We start from the raw sequence: 13,932 nt of genomic DNA on the forward strand, positions 1-13,932 counted from the left end.
CATGAAATTCTTGAGAAAAGGAATGAATCTAGAAAATATCATGCTGAGTGAAGCAACTCAGTAACAAAAGAACACACATCGTATGTACTCATTGATAAGTTGATATTAGGCAAGATCTTGAAGTACCCATGATAAAACTCAATGACCACATGAAGCTCAGGAAGAAGGAAGACCAAAGAGTGGATGCTTCAGTCTTAGAAGCAGGAACAGAGTAATCAAGGGGAGTAGAGAGTGGAAGGAAATAGGGAGGAAGAGAGGAGGTAGAGGGGAAAAAGGGGACAGAATCAGGTATGGAATGAAAGGAAGATGAATACAATTTCAGGAAATCGAACAGAGGTGTGTAGCAGTGTGGGATTGGTTACTGGGGTAGCAACAGAAAGTCCCAGATGCCAGGAAAGCAAGTGCCCCTTAGGATCCCACCAGCATTTACATTAACTTAAAAATCCCAAATGTGGGAGGGAAAACATGAGGAGATTATATTCAGAGGTTAGGCTTGGCTCCAGGTAGAGGAATGGGGACACCCACCTATCTCCAAAATTTTAACTAAGAATTTCTCCTGTCTAATGGAAATACAGGGACACAGAATAGATCAGAGACTGAAGGAAAGGCCATCCAGAGACTTCCCCACCTGAGGATATACCCAACATGGAGACACCAAACCCAGACACTATGGTGGATGCCAAGAAGTGCCTGCTGAAAGGAGTCTGATATAGTTGTGTCCTGAGGGCTTTGCCAGATCCTGACCAATACAGATGCAGATGCTTTAAGCCAAATTTCAGACTGATCACAGGGCCTCCATGGAAGAGTTAGGATCCAATGTTGATGACATTCATTTTAATAGCCAACAATGGGGAGACAGAGCCTGTAGGAATCATATCCAGTGGTGAGGCGTGGCCTATGGTTGAGGGATATGGCCACCCACCCATTTCAAAAATTGCCCTGACAGGCAGAGCAGTTAGCAGAGTTTGAGGACCACCTAAGAGAGAATGGAAGACAAGAGACTCGACAAACGATGTGAAGATAGGAGTCGGATTAAGGTGACAAATTTTATTTTTTCCCAAGACTGAATTTATATCGTAGCAGGAGTAACTGAGGGAGGAGGGAAGGTGGAAATATTTATGCAAACCAAGGACTTGCTCCTGTGGTCAGGCAACGGGCTGAAGTCAACAGGATGTTTATTTCTCAGAAAGGCCACAAGTTTGTCATATCATTAGGCAACCTGACTACTAGATTTGTCTTAGCCTTCTCAGCTGGCTGGGTATTTTCCATCGTCCTGACCTCTTAGTGAACCTAGACATCATATTTTCATTCTAGCATTTTTCCATTTTATCTTACTTACCTCTAAATATAATATTACCATCAATAATGGAGGGTTTTACAAAATATATTAACCCAGAATAACACCTGTCTAAAGGAAATGCAGGGACAAAGAATTAATCAGAGACCGAAGGAAAGTTCATCCAAAGACTGCCCCACGTAGAGATCCATCCCATCAGCAGATACCGAACCCAGACACTATTACTGATACCAAGAAACGGTTTCTTATAGGAGGCGGGCATAGCCTTCTCCTGAGAAGTTCTTCCAGAGTCTGACTAATACAGATACAAATGCACAAAGCAATCATCAGACTGATCATGGGGTTCACACAAAAGAATTTGGGGAAGGACTGACAGTGTAAATAAATAAAACAACATTAAATCAAATGGATTATTACTCAGTCCTAAATAAAAATGAAGACTGAGCAGACATTGAATGTATAGTACTGGGATCAACCAGTCTCAGAAGTATCGAAAATGTTTTCATGTACACATTCAAACAAATGTACGAGTGGGCCTGTTTAACGTGTAAAAATTTAGATAGAGTAGAAAGTAGAATAAGTGTAGGCAATATAAGCAAGAAAGAAGACTGAAATGCAGGCAAATATACAGGAGTCTTGAAAGGTAATAGAAAGATAATGGTTATTCTACTGTAAAAACTGTCATAGTATTCAGTTTTTCTCTATTTTGATTAATGAGTGAAGAAAAGATATTTAAATGTGAAAATATAAAACTATCAAATTTCATGGCTTCAGAATGAATAGTTTTAAGTGATTCTTTTTTTTTTTTTATTATGAGGTGAAGAGACCTTGGATCAGGAGAAAAACTTCTTTGAGTGAATATGCTAATCTCGCCATGTGGTTTTGTTTTATGTGCAGGTATATTACAGTAAAATGAGTTTTAAAAAGACCTGTGTAGTGAATTTATAGTAATAGAATGCAAAGTGTAAATATAAATTCAAAGTGATTGGGAGGAATATTGAATTGGTAACATATTTGCTTCATAATAATAGGGACCTGAGTTTGTATACCCATCACCGTGTGAAATGCTGGATTCTGTGGTGTATACTTATGAGGCCACAGCTTTTGGGAGGGAGAACAGAGAGAGGGAGAGCTAAGACCTGCTATTCTGATAGTGCAAAGAGGAAAACTAAGCTTCAGGTGTAGAGACAGACATAGTCTCAAAAAATCAAGTGAAAATCAATGGAGGAAGTCACAAATGATTAATATTGCAGGCTAGACAAGGATCATTCTGGTCTCCATTTTCTCCTCAAAAATGATGCTGTACAACAGATCCTGCCCAGAGAAAGCTGGTCGGCCACGGGTGCTGACACTCAGAAGCACACAGGTCAGAACACCATTTTTGGTCCAATAACTGTCCAAAGAATTAACCTCCAGGAGAGCAAGGGCACAGGAATAGTGGAGCAGCAAGGGAAAGGATCCTTCCTATCTCCATCTGCATCCCAAAGCTAAGACCGTGACAGAGCCCTCCCTACCAAAATCCAACCCAGAGAGCAATGGTCTCCAGGGAGCACTGTCAGACCTAATATCACAGCTCTCTGCACCCCATTATCACTCAGACAGAGCTGTTCTTTTAGGAGTGCTGAATCAAATAAGATCATAGGTTCATAGGACCACAGAAGGGACACGCTCCAGTCAAAGACAGCAAGATCAACTAAGAGCACAGATAAACAGAGGCAAGTACAAGAAAATAAGCAACAGAAGCCAAGGCTATTTGGCATCATCAGAACTGAGTTCATCCACCACAGCAAGAACTTGATACCCAAGCATACCAAAAAGAAATATTGTGATTTAAAATCGGACCTGATGATGATGATAGAGGTATTTAAGAAAGACACAAATAAGTCCCTTAAAGAGATAGAGAACAACACAGGCAAATGAGTAGTTCTTAAAGAGTAAACACAAACCATCCCTGAAAGAATTAAAAGAAAATACAAACAAAGAAGAGAAGGAATTGAGAAAAACTATCTAGGATCTAAAAATGGAAATAGAAACAATAGAGACATTACAATGGGAGACAACTCTGGAGGTAGAAAACCTCAGAAATAGATCAGGAGTCATAGATACAAGCATTACCAACAGAATACGAAAGATAGAAAAGAGAATCTCAGGGGCAGAATATACCAGAGGAAACATTGACACAACAGTCAAATCAAATGTAAAATACATAAAACTTCTAACCTAAAACTTCCAGGAAATACAGGACACAGTGAGAAGATCAATCATAAGGATGACAGTCATAGAAAAGCGTGAAGATTCCCAACATAAAGAGTCAGTAAATTTCTTCAACAAAACTAAAGAAAAAAGTCCCTAACCTAAAGCAAGAGATGCCAATGATCATACAAGAAGCCAACTGAGCTACATATAGATTGGATGAGAAAAGAAATTTCTCCTGTCACATTATAATCAAAATACCAAATTCACAAAACAAAGATAGTACATTGAAAGCAGTAAGAGAAAAAAATCAAGTAAGTTATGAAGGCAGACCTATCAGAAGTGCAAGAGACTTATCAACAGAGACTATGGAAGCTAGAAGGTACTGGGCAGATGTCACACAGAACTTAAGAGAACATAAATGCCAGACCAGAATATCATACCCAGAAAAACTGTCAATTACAATTAGTGGAGAAAACAATATATTCCATGATAAAATCAAATTTACATAATATCTTTCCATAAATCTAACCTTACAAAGGATAATAGTGAAGCTACACCCTAGGAAAAGCAAGAAAGAAATATTCTTGCAACCACCCAAAAGAAGATAGCCACACAGACAAATTCTGATTTAATAACAAAATTAAGATAAACAACAATCACTTCACGTTAATATCTGAACATCAATTGACTCAATCCCTCAATAAAGAGATATAGACTAACAGACTGAATAAGTTCCACATTCATAAAAGACACTCAACTAAAGCTCAGAGTACACATTGCATCTCATAAAACAATAGTGGGAGCCTTCAAAACCCAGCTCTAATCAATGGACAGATCATAGAAACAGAAACTAAAGAGAGACATAATGAAACTAACAGAAGTTATGAAGCAAATAGATTTTATAAATATGAGTAGTAAATTGCAGCCTCAAACAAAATATGCTTTTTTCTTAGTACCTAATGGTGCCTTCTCAAAAACTGACTGGTCGTATAACAGGCCCCAACAGATTTAAAAAAAAAAGATTGAAATAATCCCATGTATCCTATCAGATCACCATGAACTAAGGCTGTATTTAATAACAACCAAAACAACTGGAAGCCCACATATATTTGGAATCTGAACAATGCTCTACTTAATGATAACTTGGTCAAGGAAGAAGTAAAGAAATGAAGGACTTTTTAGAATTTAATGAAAATGAAGGCCCAACTTATGGGATACAATGAAATCAATGCTAAGAGGAAAATTCATAGCTCTGAGTTCCTCCAAATTAAATTGAATAAGCATATACTAACGACTTGACTGTATACCATAAGACTCTAGAACAGAAAGAAGAAAATAAAATAAAGATTATTAGACGTCAGGAAATAATCAAAGTCAGAGCTGAACTCTATCAAGTTGAAACAAAAAGAATCAGCAAAACCATGATCAATTCTTAAAGAAAATCAACAAGATAGAAGAAACCATAGCCAGACTAACGAGAGAACAAAGAGACATTTACCATATTAACAAAATCAGAAATGAAAAGGGATCCATGACAAAAGGAACCAAGGAAATTTAAAAATGATCAATCCTACTACAAAAGCCTATATTCAACAAAACTTGTAAATCTGGATGAAATGGATAATTTTCTAGAGAGATACAAGATACCAAACTTAAATCAGGATTAGATAAACAATGTATAAAATCCCATAATTCTAAGTAAATAAAAATCATAATTAAAGTCTCCCTATCAAAAAAGCAAGGAACCAGATGGTTTTAAAACATAATTCTATCAGACATTCAAAGAAGATGTAATACCAATACTATTCAAACTACTACAAAAAATAAAAAAAGAACAAATACTACCCAATTCACTCTACTAACCTACAATTACATTTACACCTAAACCATAAAATGTCCCAATAAAGAGAGAAAACTTTAGATGAACTTCCCTTATGAAAATTGATCCAAAGAACACAATAAAATTCTCAAAAACTGAATACAAGAAAAACTTAAAACCATCATTCACCATGATCATAGAGACTTCATCGTAGTGATGCAGGGATATTTTGATATACAGAAATCCATCAATGTAACCCACTAAATAAATAAAGTAAGAAAACACATTATCATCTCATTAGATTCTTATTAAGCATTTGACAAAATTCAATACATGTCCATCGTAAAAGTCTTGGAAAGTTCAAGAATTCAAGGCCCATATCAAGATATAGTACTAATATATGTCAAACTAGTGGCTCACATCAAACTTATCTTGAAGCAATCCACACAAGATTGCATAATTTCTGTAAGGCAAAGGACACTGTCAACAGGACAAAATGGCAGCAAACAGTTTGGAAAATGATCTTTACCAATCTTATATCTGATAGAGGGCTAATATCCAATATATAGAAAGAATTAAAAGAAAATTAGGGACTAGACAAGGATGCCTACTCTCTCCCTACCTATTCAATATAGGACTCAAAGTTTTGGCCAGAGCAATTTCAAAGCAAAAGGAAGTCAAAGGATATAATTTGGAAAGGAAGAAGTAAAAATGTCACTATTTGTAGATGATATGATAGTATACTTAAATGACCCCAAAAGTTCTACTCGTGAACTCCTCAACCTGATAAACAACTACAGCAAAGTGGCTGGAGGTGGACATAAAATTAATTCAAACAAATCAGTAGCTTTCCTCTACTCCAAGGAAGATTAATTGGAGAAGAGTCACAGGACAAAATGGCCACAAACAGTTTGGAAAATGATCTTTACCAATCTTGTATCCGATAGAGGGCTAATATCCAATATATAGAAAGAATTCAAAAAATTAGACTCTAAGAAACAAAATAACCCTATAAAAATATAATGTATAGAACTAAATGATGAATTCTCAACAGAAAAATATTGAATCACTGAGAACTATATTAAAAAATGTTCAATACCCTTAGTCATCAGGAAAATGAAAATCTAAACAAACCTGAGATTCCACTTCACATCAGTCAAAATGGCTAAGATAAAAATTGCAGGTGACAGAACAAGCTGGCAATGATTTGGAGAAAGAGGAATGAACACTCCTCCATTGCTGGTTTGACTGCAAGCTGGTACAACCACGATGGAGATCATTCTGGTGTTTTCTCAGAAAACTGAACATAGTGTTACCTGAGGATCCAGATATACTACTCTTGGCCATACACTTAAAAGATGATGAAATATATAACAAGGACACATTCTTCACTATCTTCCTAGAAGGCTTTTTTATAATAGCCAGAAGCTGGAAAGAACCAGATGTCCTTCAAAAGAGGAATGGTACAGAATTTACAGTACATTTAGACAATTGAGTACTACTCAGCTATTTAAAACAATAACTTCGTGAAAATTTTAGGGAAATAGATAGAGTAAGAAAATATCATCCTGAGTCAGATATCCAAGTCACAAGCACTCACTGATAAGTGGCTCTCAGCCCAAAATCTCAAAATACCCAAGATACAATTCATATGAATCAAGAAAAAGAAGACCAAAGGTGGAGGTTTCAGTCCTTCTCAGAATGAGCAACAAAATACTCATAGGAGGTAGACAGGGGAATGCACTTGGGAGGAAGAGAGGATGGAGAGGGGAAAAGTCATCAGGATCAGTTATTGGAGGAGACAGGGTTTATATACAGCCGGTTTGGAATTTTAGCCAAGTTGTCTAGCAATGAGGGATGAGGAACTAGTGATAGTCACTAGCAAGTCTTAAATTCCAGGAAAGCAAGAGGCTTCCAGGACTCAACAGGGATGAGATTAGCTGAAATGAAGAACAAAGGGAGGGAGAATCAGTAGAGAACATATTCAGATGTAAGGCAAGGTCCGCAGTTGGGATATGGTGCCACAAATAATCTCCAAATTTTTAACCCAGAACAGCTCTTGTCTAAAGAAAATATCAGGACACGAGTGGAGCAGAGACTGAAGGAAAGGGTATCCAGAGACTGCCCCACGTGGGGATCCATCCCATATACAGACACCAAAGCCAGACAATATTGCTTATGCCAAGAAGTGCTTGCTGACAGGAGCCTTTTATAACAGACTCCAGAGACGCTCTGCCAGAGCCTGACAAATACAGAGGTGGACACTCTCCACAAATCATTGAATTGAGGATGGATACCACAATGCAGTAGTTAGAAAAGGACTGAAGGAACTGAAGAGGTTTGCAACTCAATAGGAAGAAAAACAATGTCTACCAACCAGGCCTACCAAAGCTCCCAGATATAAACCACCAACTGAAGAGTACACAAGGAGGGACACTTGGCACCGGCTGCATGCATAGCATATGATTGCATTGTTTTGCACCAATGGTAGGGGGGCCTTCGGTCCTGTGAAGGCTTGATTCCCCAGTGTAGGGAATACCAGGGTGGTAAGGTGAGAGGTAGTATATTGGTGTGGGAACACCCTCTTAAAAGCAGGGTTGGGGCAATCAAAAGGGGGTTTCTCAAGTAGAAACTGGGAAAGGGTATAATATTTGAAATGTAAATATATAAAATACCTAATTAAAAAGATTAATGTCTGCACATTTATGCAACGTTGTCCAAACTCATTTCATATACATATATACACTATAAAAACACACACACGCACACACACACACACACACACACACACACACACACACACACACACACACACACAAACACACACTCCCAGCTCCTGGGAAATTGAAATGGGACTTATGAAATAAATTCATTGTATCAGGATCACTTGACATAACTATACTTTAAATCCATGACTTTCTACTTTTCAATAGTGCAAATCTTTTTTATTACCCCTAAAAAGTTCTTTTGTAGAAATAAATAAACCACAAACAAAAGACACAAATAACTTTTGTATGTTCAGAGAATCAATGGTTTGTATTTCCCAGCAAAATCTCGCCAGGCAATATGGCTGATGGATACTAGGTAACAGGCTTATGCATGCTGTAAAGAATATTAATCAGTAAATTAACAGCAGCCTTATATAAAACTTCATCACTCTTGATGTTTCTGTCTCTGTCTCCTTCCCCTCTCTAAGTGGGTGTGTGTGTGTGTGTGTGTGTGTGTGTGTGTGTGTGTGTGTGTGTGTGTGTGTTTGTGTGTGTGTGTGTCTGTGTGTCTGAGTGTGTGTATGCATGTGAAAAGCGAAGTAAGAGATTGATATTGATGACTTTTTTTATTAACTTGAGTATTTCTTATTTATATTTCAAGTGTTATTCCCTTTCCAGGTTTACGGGCCAACATCCCACTAGTCCCTCCCCCTCCCCTTCGTTATGAGTGTTCCCCTCCCCATCCTCCCCCGATTGCCACCCTCCCCCAACAATCACGTTCACTGGGGGTTCACTATTAGCAGGACACAGGGCTTCCCCTTACACTGGTGATCTTACTAGGCTACTCATTGCTACCTATGAGGTCAGAGTCCAGAGTCAGTCCATGTATAGTCTTTAGGTAGTGGCTTAGTCCGTGGAAATTCTGGTTGCTTGGCATTGTTGTTCATATGAGGTCTTGAGCCCCTTCAAGCTTTCCAGTTCTTTCTCTGATTCCTTCAATGGTCCTGTTCTCAATTCAGTGGTTTGCTGCTGGCATTCGCCTCTATATTTGCTGTACTCTGGCTGTGTCTCTCAGTAGAGATCTACATCCGGCTCCTGTCTGCCTGCACTTCTTTGCTTAATCCATCTTGTCTAATTGGGTGGCTGTATATGTATGGGCCACAGGAGGTACAGGCTCTGAATGGGTGTTCCTACGGTCTGTTTTAATCTTTGTCTCTCGGTTACCTGCCAAGGGTATTCTTGTTCCCCTTTTAAAGAAGGAGTGAAGCATTCACATTTTAATCAGCAGTCTTGAGTTTCATGTGTTCTATGCATCTACGGTAATTCAAGCATTTGGGCTAATAGCCACTTATCAATGAGTGTATACCATGTGTGCTTTTCTGTGATTGGGTTTCCTAACTCAGGATGATATTTTCGAGTTCCAACCATTTGCCTATGAATTTCAAAAGTCATTGTTATTGATAGATGAGTAAAATTCCATTGTGTAAATATACCACATTTTATGTATCCATTCAACTGTTGAAGGGCACCTGGGTCATTTCCAGCTTCTGGCTATTATAAATAAGGCTTCTATGAACAAAGTGGAGCACGTGTCTTTTTTATATGTTGGGGCATCTTTTGGGTATAAGCCCAAGAGAGGTATAGGTGGATCTTCAGGCAGTTCAATGCCAATTTTCTGAGGAACCTCCAGACTGATTTCCAGAATGGTTGTACCAGTCTGCAATCCCACCAACATCCTCACCAGTATTTGCTGTCACCTGAATTTTTGATCTTAGCCATTCTCACTGGTGTGAGGTGAAATCTCAGGGTTGCTTTGATTTGGAATTTCCCTTATGACTAAAGATGTTGAACATTTCCTTATGTGTTTCTCAGCCATTTTGCATTCCTCAGCTGTGAATTCTTTGTTTAGCTCTGAACCCCATTTTTTTATTATTTTTTTTAATAACTTGAGTATTTCTTATATACATTTCAAGTGTTATTCCCTTTCCCGGTTTCCGGGCAAACATCCCCCTCCCCACTCCCCTTCCTTATGGGTGTCCCCCTCCCAACCCTCCCCCCGTTGCCGCCCTCCCCCCATAGTCTAGTTCACTGGGGGTTCAGTCTTAGCAGGACCCAGGGCTTCCCCTTCCACTGGTGCTCTTACTAGGATATTCACTGCTACCTATGGGGTCAGAGTCCAGGGTCAGTCCATGTATAGTATTTAGGTAGTGTCTTAGTCCCTGGAAGCTCTGGTTGCTTGACATTGTTGTACTTTTGTGGTCTCAAGCCCCTTCAAGCTCTTCCAGTTCTTTCTCTGATTCCTTCAACGGAGGACCTATTCTCAGTTCAGTGGTTTGCTGCTGGCATTCGCCTCTGTATTTGCTGTAATCTGGCTGTGTCTCTCAGGAGCGATCTACATCCGGCTCCTGTCGGTCTGCACTTCTTTGCTTCATCCATCTTGTCCAATTGGGTGGCTGTATATGTATGGGCCACCTGTGGGGCAGGCTCTGAATGGGTGTTCCTTCAGTCTCTGTTTTAATCTTTGCCTCTCCCTTCCCAGCCAAGGGTATTCTTTTTCCTCATTTAAAGAAGGAGTAAAGCATTCACATTTTGATCATCTGTCTTGAGTTCGTTTGTTCTAGGGATCTAGGGTAATTCAAGCACTTGGGCTAATAGCCACTTATCAATGAGTGCATACCATGTATGTCTTTCTGTGATTGGGTTAGCTCACTCAGGATGATATTTTCCAGTTCCAACCATTTGCCTACGAATTTCATAAAGTCGTTGTTTTTGATAGCTGAGTAATATTCCATTGTGTAAATGTACCACATTTTCTGTATCCATTCCTCTGTTGAAGGGCATCTGGGTTCTTTCCATTTTCTGGCTATTATAAATAAGGCTGCAATGAACATAGTGGAGCACGTGTCTCTTTTATATGTTGAGGCATCTTTTGGGTATATGCCCAAGAGAGGTATAGCTGGATCCTCAGGCAGTTCAATGTCCAATTTTCTGAGGAACCTCCAGACTGATTTCCAGAATGTTTTTTCCAGTCTGCAATCCCACCAACAATGGAGGAGTGTTCCTCTTTCTCCACATCCTCGCCAGCATCTGCTGTCACCTGAGTTTTTGATCTTAGCCATTCTCACTGGTGTGAGGTGAAATCTCAGGGTTGTTTTGATTTGCATTTCCCTTATGACTAAAGATGTTGAACATTTCTTTCGGTGTGTCTCAGCCATTCGGCATTCCTCAGCTGTGAATTCTTTGTTTAGCTCTAAACCCATTTTTTAATAGGGTTATTTGTTTCCCTGCGGTCTAACTTCTTGATGAACCCCATTTTTTAATAGGGTTATTTGTCTTCCTGCGGTCTAACTTCTTGAGTTCTTTGTATATTTTGGATATAAGGCCTCTATCTGTTGTAGGATAGGTAAAAATCTTTTCCCAATCTCTTGGTTGCCGTTTTGACCTAAGCACAGACTCCTTTGCCTTACAGAATTTTTGCAGTTTTATGAGATCCCATTTGTCAATTCTTGATCTTAGAGCATAAGCCATTGGTGTTTTGTCCATGAAAATTTTTCCAGTGCCCATGTGTTCCAGATGCTTCCCTAGTTTTTCTTCTATTAGTTTGAGTATATCTGGTTTGATGTGGAGGTCCTTGATCCACTTGGACTTAAGCATTGTACAGTGTGATAAGCATGGATCGATCTGCATTGTTCTACATGTTGACCTCCAGTTGAACCAGCACCATTTGCTGAAATGCTATCTTTTTTCCAATGGATGATTTTGGCTCCTTATCCAAAAATCAAGTGCCCATAGGTGTGTGGGTTCATTTCTGGGTCTTCAATTCTGTTCCTTTGGTCTATCTCTCTGTCTCTGTACCAATACCATGCAGTTTTTATCACTATTGCTCTCTAATACTGCATGAGTTCAGGGATAGTGATTCCCCCTGAAGTCCATTTATTGTTGAGGATAGATTTAGCTATCCTGGGTTTTTTGTTAATCCAGATGAATTTGCAAATTGTTCTGTCTAACTCTTTGAAGAATTGGATTGGTATTTTGATGGGGATTGCATTGAATCTGTAGATCGCTTTTGGTAAAATGGCCATTTTTATTCTATTAATCTTGACAATCCATGAGCATGGGAGATCCTTCCATCTTCTGAGGTCTTCTTCAATTTCTTTCTTTAGAGTCTTGAAGTTCTTATTGTACAGATCTTTTACTGGCTTGGTTAAAGTCACACCGAAGTACTTTATATTACTTGGGTCTATTATGAAGGGTATCATTTCCCTAATTTGTTTCTCAGCTTGTTTCTCTTTTTTGTAAAGGAAGGCTACTGATTTATTTGAGTTAATTTTGTACCCAGCCACTTTACTGAAGTTGTTTATCAGCTTTAGTAGTTCTCTGGTGGAACTTTTTGAATCACTTAAACATACTATCATATCATCTACAAATAGAGATATTTTCACTTCTTCTTATCTCATCTGCATCCACTTGCAATCCTTTTGTTGTCTGATTGCTCTGGCTAGAACTTCAAGAACTATATTGAATAAGTAGGGAGAGAGTAGGCAGCCTTGTCTATTACCGGATTTTAGTGGGATTGCTTCAAGTTTCTCTCCATTTAGTTTAATGTTAGCAACTGGTTTGCTGGATATGGCTTTTACTATGTTTAGGTATGGGCCTTGAATTCCTATTCTTTCCAGGACTTTTATCATGAAGGGGTGTTGAATTTTGTCAAATGCTTTCTCAGCATCTAATGAAATGATCATGTGGTTTTGTTCTTTCAGTTTGTTTATATAATGGATCACATTGATGGTTTTCCTTATATAAACCATCCCTGCATGCCTGGGATGAAGCCTACTTGATCATGGTGGCTGATTGTTTTGATGTGCTCTTGGTATCATTTTGCCAGAATTTTATTGAGTATTTTTGCATCAATAATCATAAGGGAAATTGGTCTGAAGTTCTCTTTCTTTGTTGGGTTTTTGTGTGGTTTAGGTATAAGAGTAATTGTGGCTTCATAGAAGGAATTTGGTAGTGCTCCATCTGTTTCAATTTTGCGGAATACTTTGGATAATATTGGAATGAGGTCTTCTATAAAGGTCTGATAGAATTCTGCACTAAACCCATCTGGACTTGAGCTCTTTTTGGTTGGGAGACCTTTAATTACTGCTTCTATTTCCTTAAGAGTTATGGGGTTGTTTATCTGGTTTATCTGTTCCTGATTTAACTTCGGTACCTGGCATTTGTCTATGAAATTGTCCATTTCCTGAAGATTTTCAATTTTTGTTGAATATAGGCTTTTATAGTAAGATCTGATGATTTTTTAAATTTCCTCTGAATCTGTAGTTATGTCTCCCTTTTCATTTCTGATTTTTTTTTAATTTGGATAAACTCTCTGTGTCCTCTCCTTAGTCTGGCTAAGGGTTTACCTGTCTTGTTGATTTTCTCAAAGAACCAACTTTTGGTTCTGTTGATTCTTTCTATGGTCCTTTTTATTCTACTTGGTTGATTTCAGTTCTGAGTTTGATTATTTCATTCCTTGTACTCCTCCTGGGTGTATTTGCTTCTTTATGTTCTAGAGCTTTTAAGTGTGCTGTCAAGCTGGTGACATATGCTCTCTCCTGTTTCTTTCTGCAGGCACTCAGAGCTATGAGTTTTCCTCTTAGCACAGCTTTCATTGTGTCCCATAAGTTTGGGTATGTTGTACCTTCATATTCATTAAATTCTAAAAAGTCTTTAATTTCTTTCTTTATTTCTTCCTTGACCAGGTTATCATTGAGTGGAGCATTGTTCAATTTCCACATATATGTGGGCATTCTTCCCTTATTGTTATTGAAGACCATTTTTAGGCCGTGGTGGTCCGATAGCACGCATGGGATTATTTCTATGTTTCTGTACCTGTTGAGGCCCGTTTTTTGACCAATTATATGGTCAAT

This window comes from Rattus norvegicus, chromosome 13 (genome assembly GCF_036323735.1).
Source record: "Rattus norvegicus strain BN/NHsdMcwi chromosome 13, GRCr8, whole genome shotgun sequence".
NCBI lineage: Eukaryota > Metazoa > Chordata > Mammalia > Rodentia > Muridae > Rattus > Rattus norvegicus.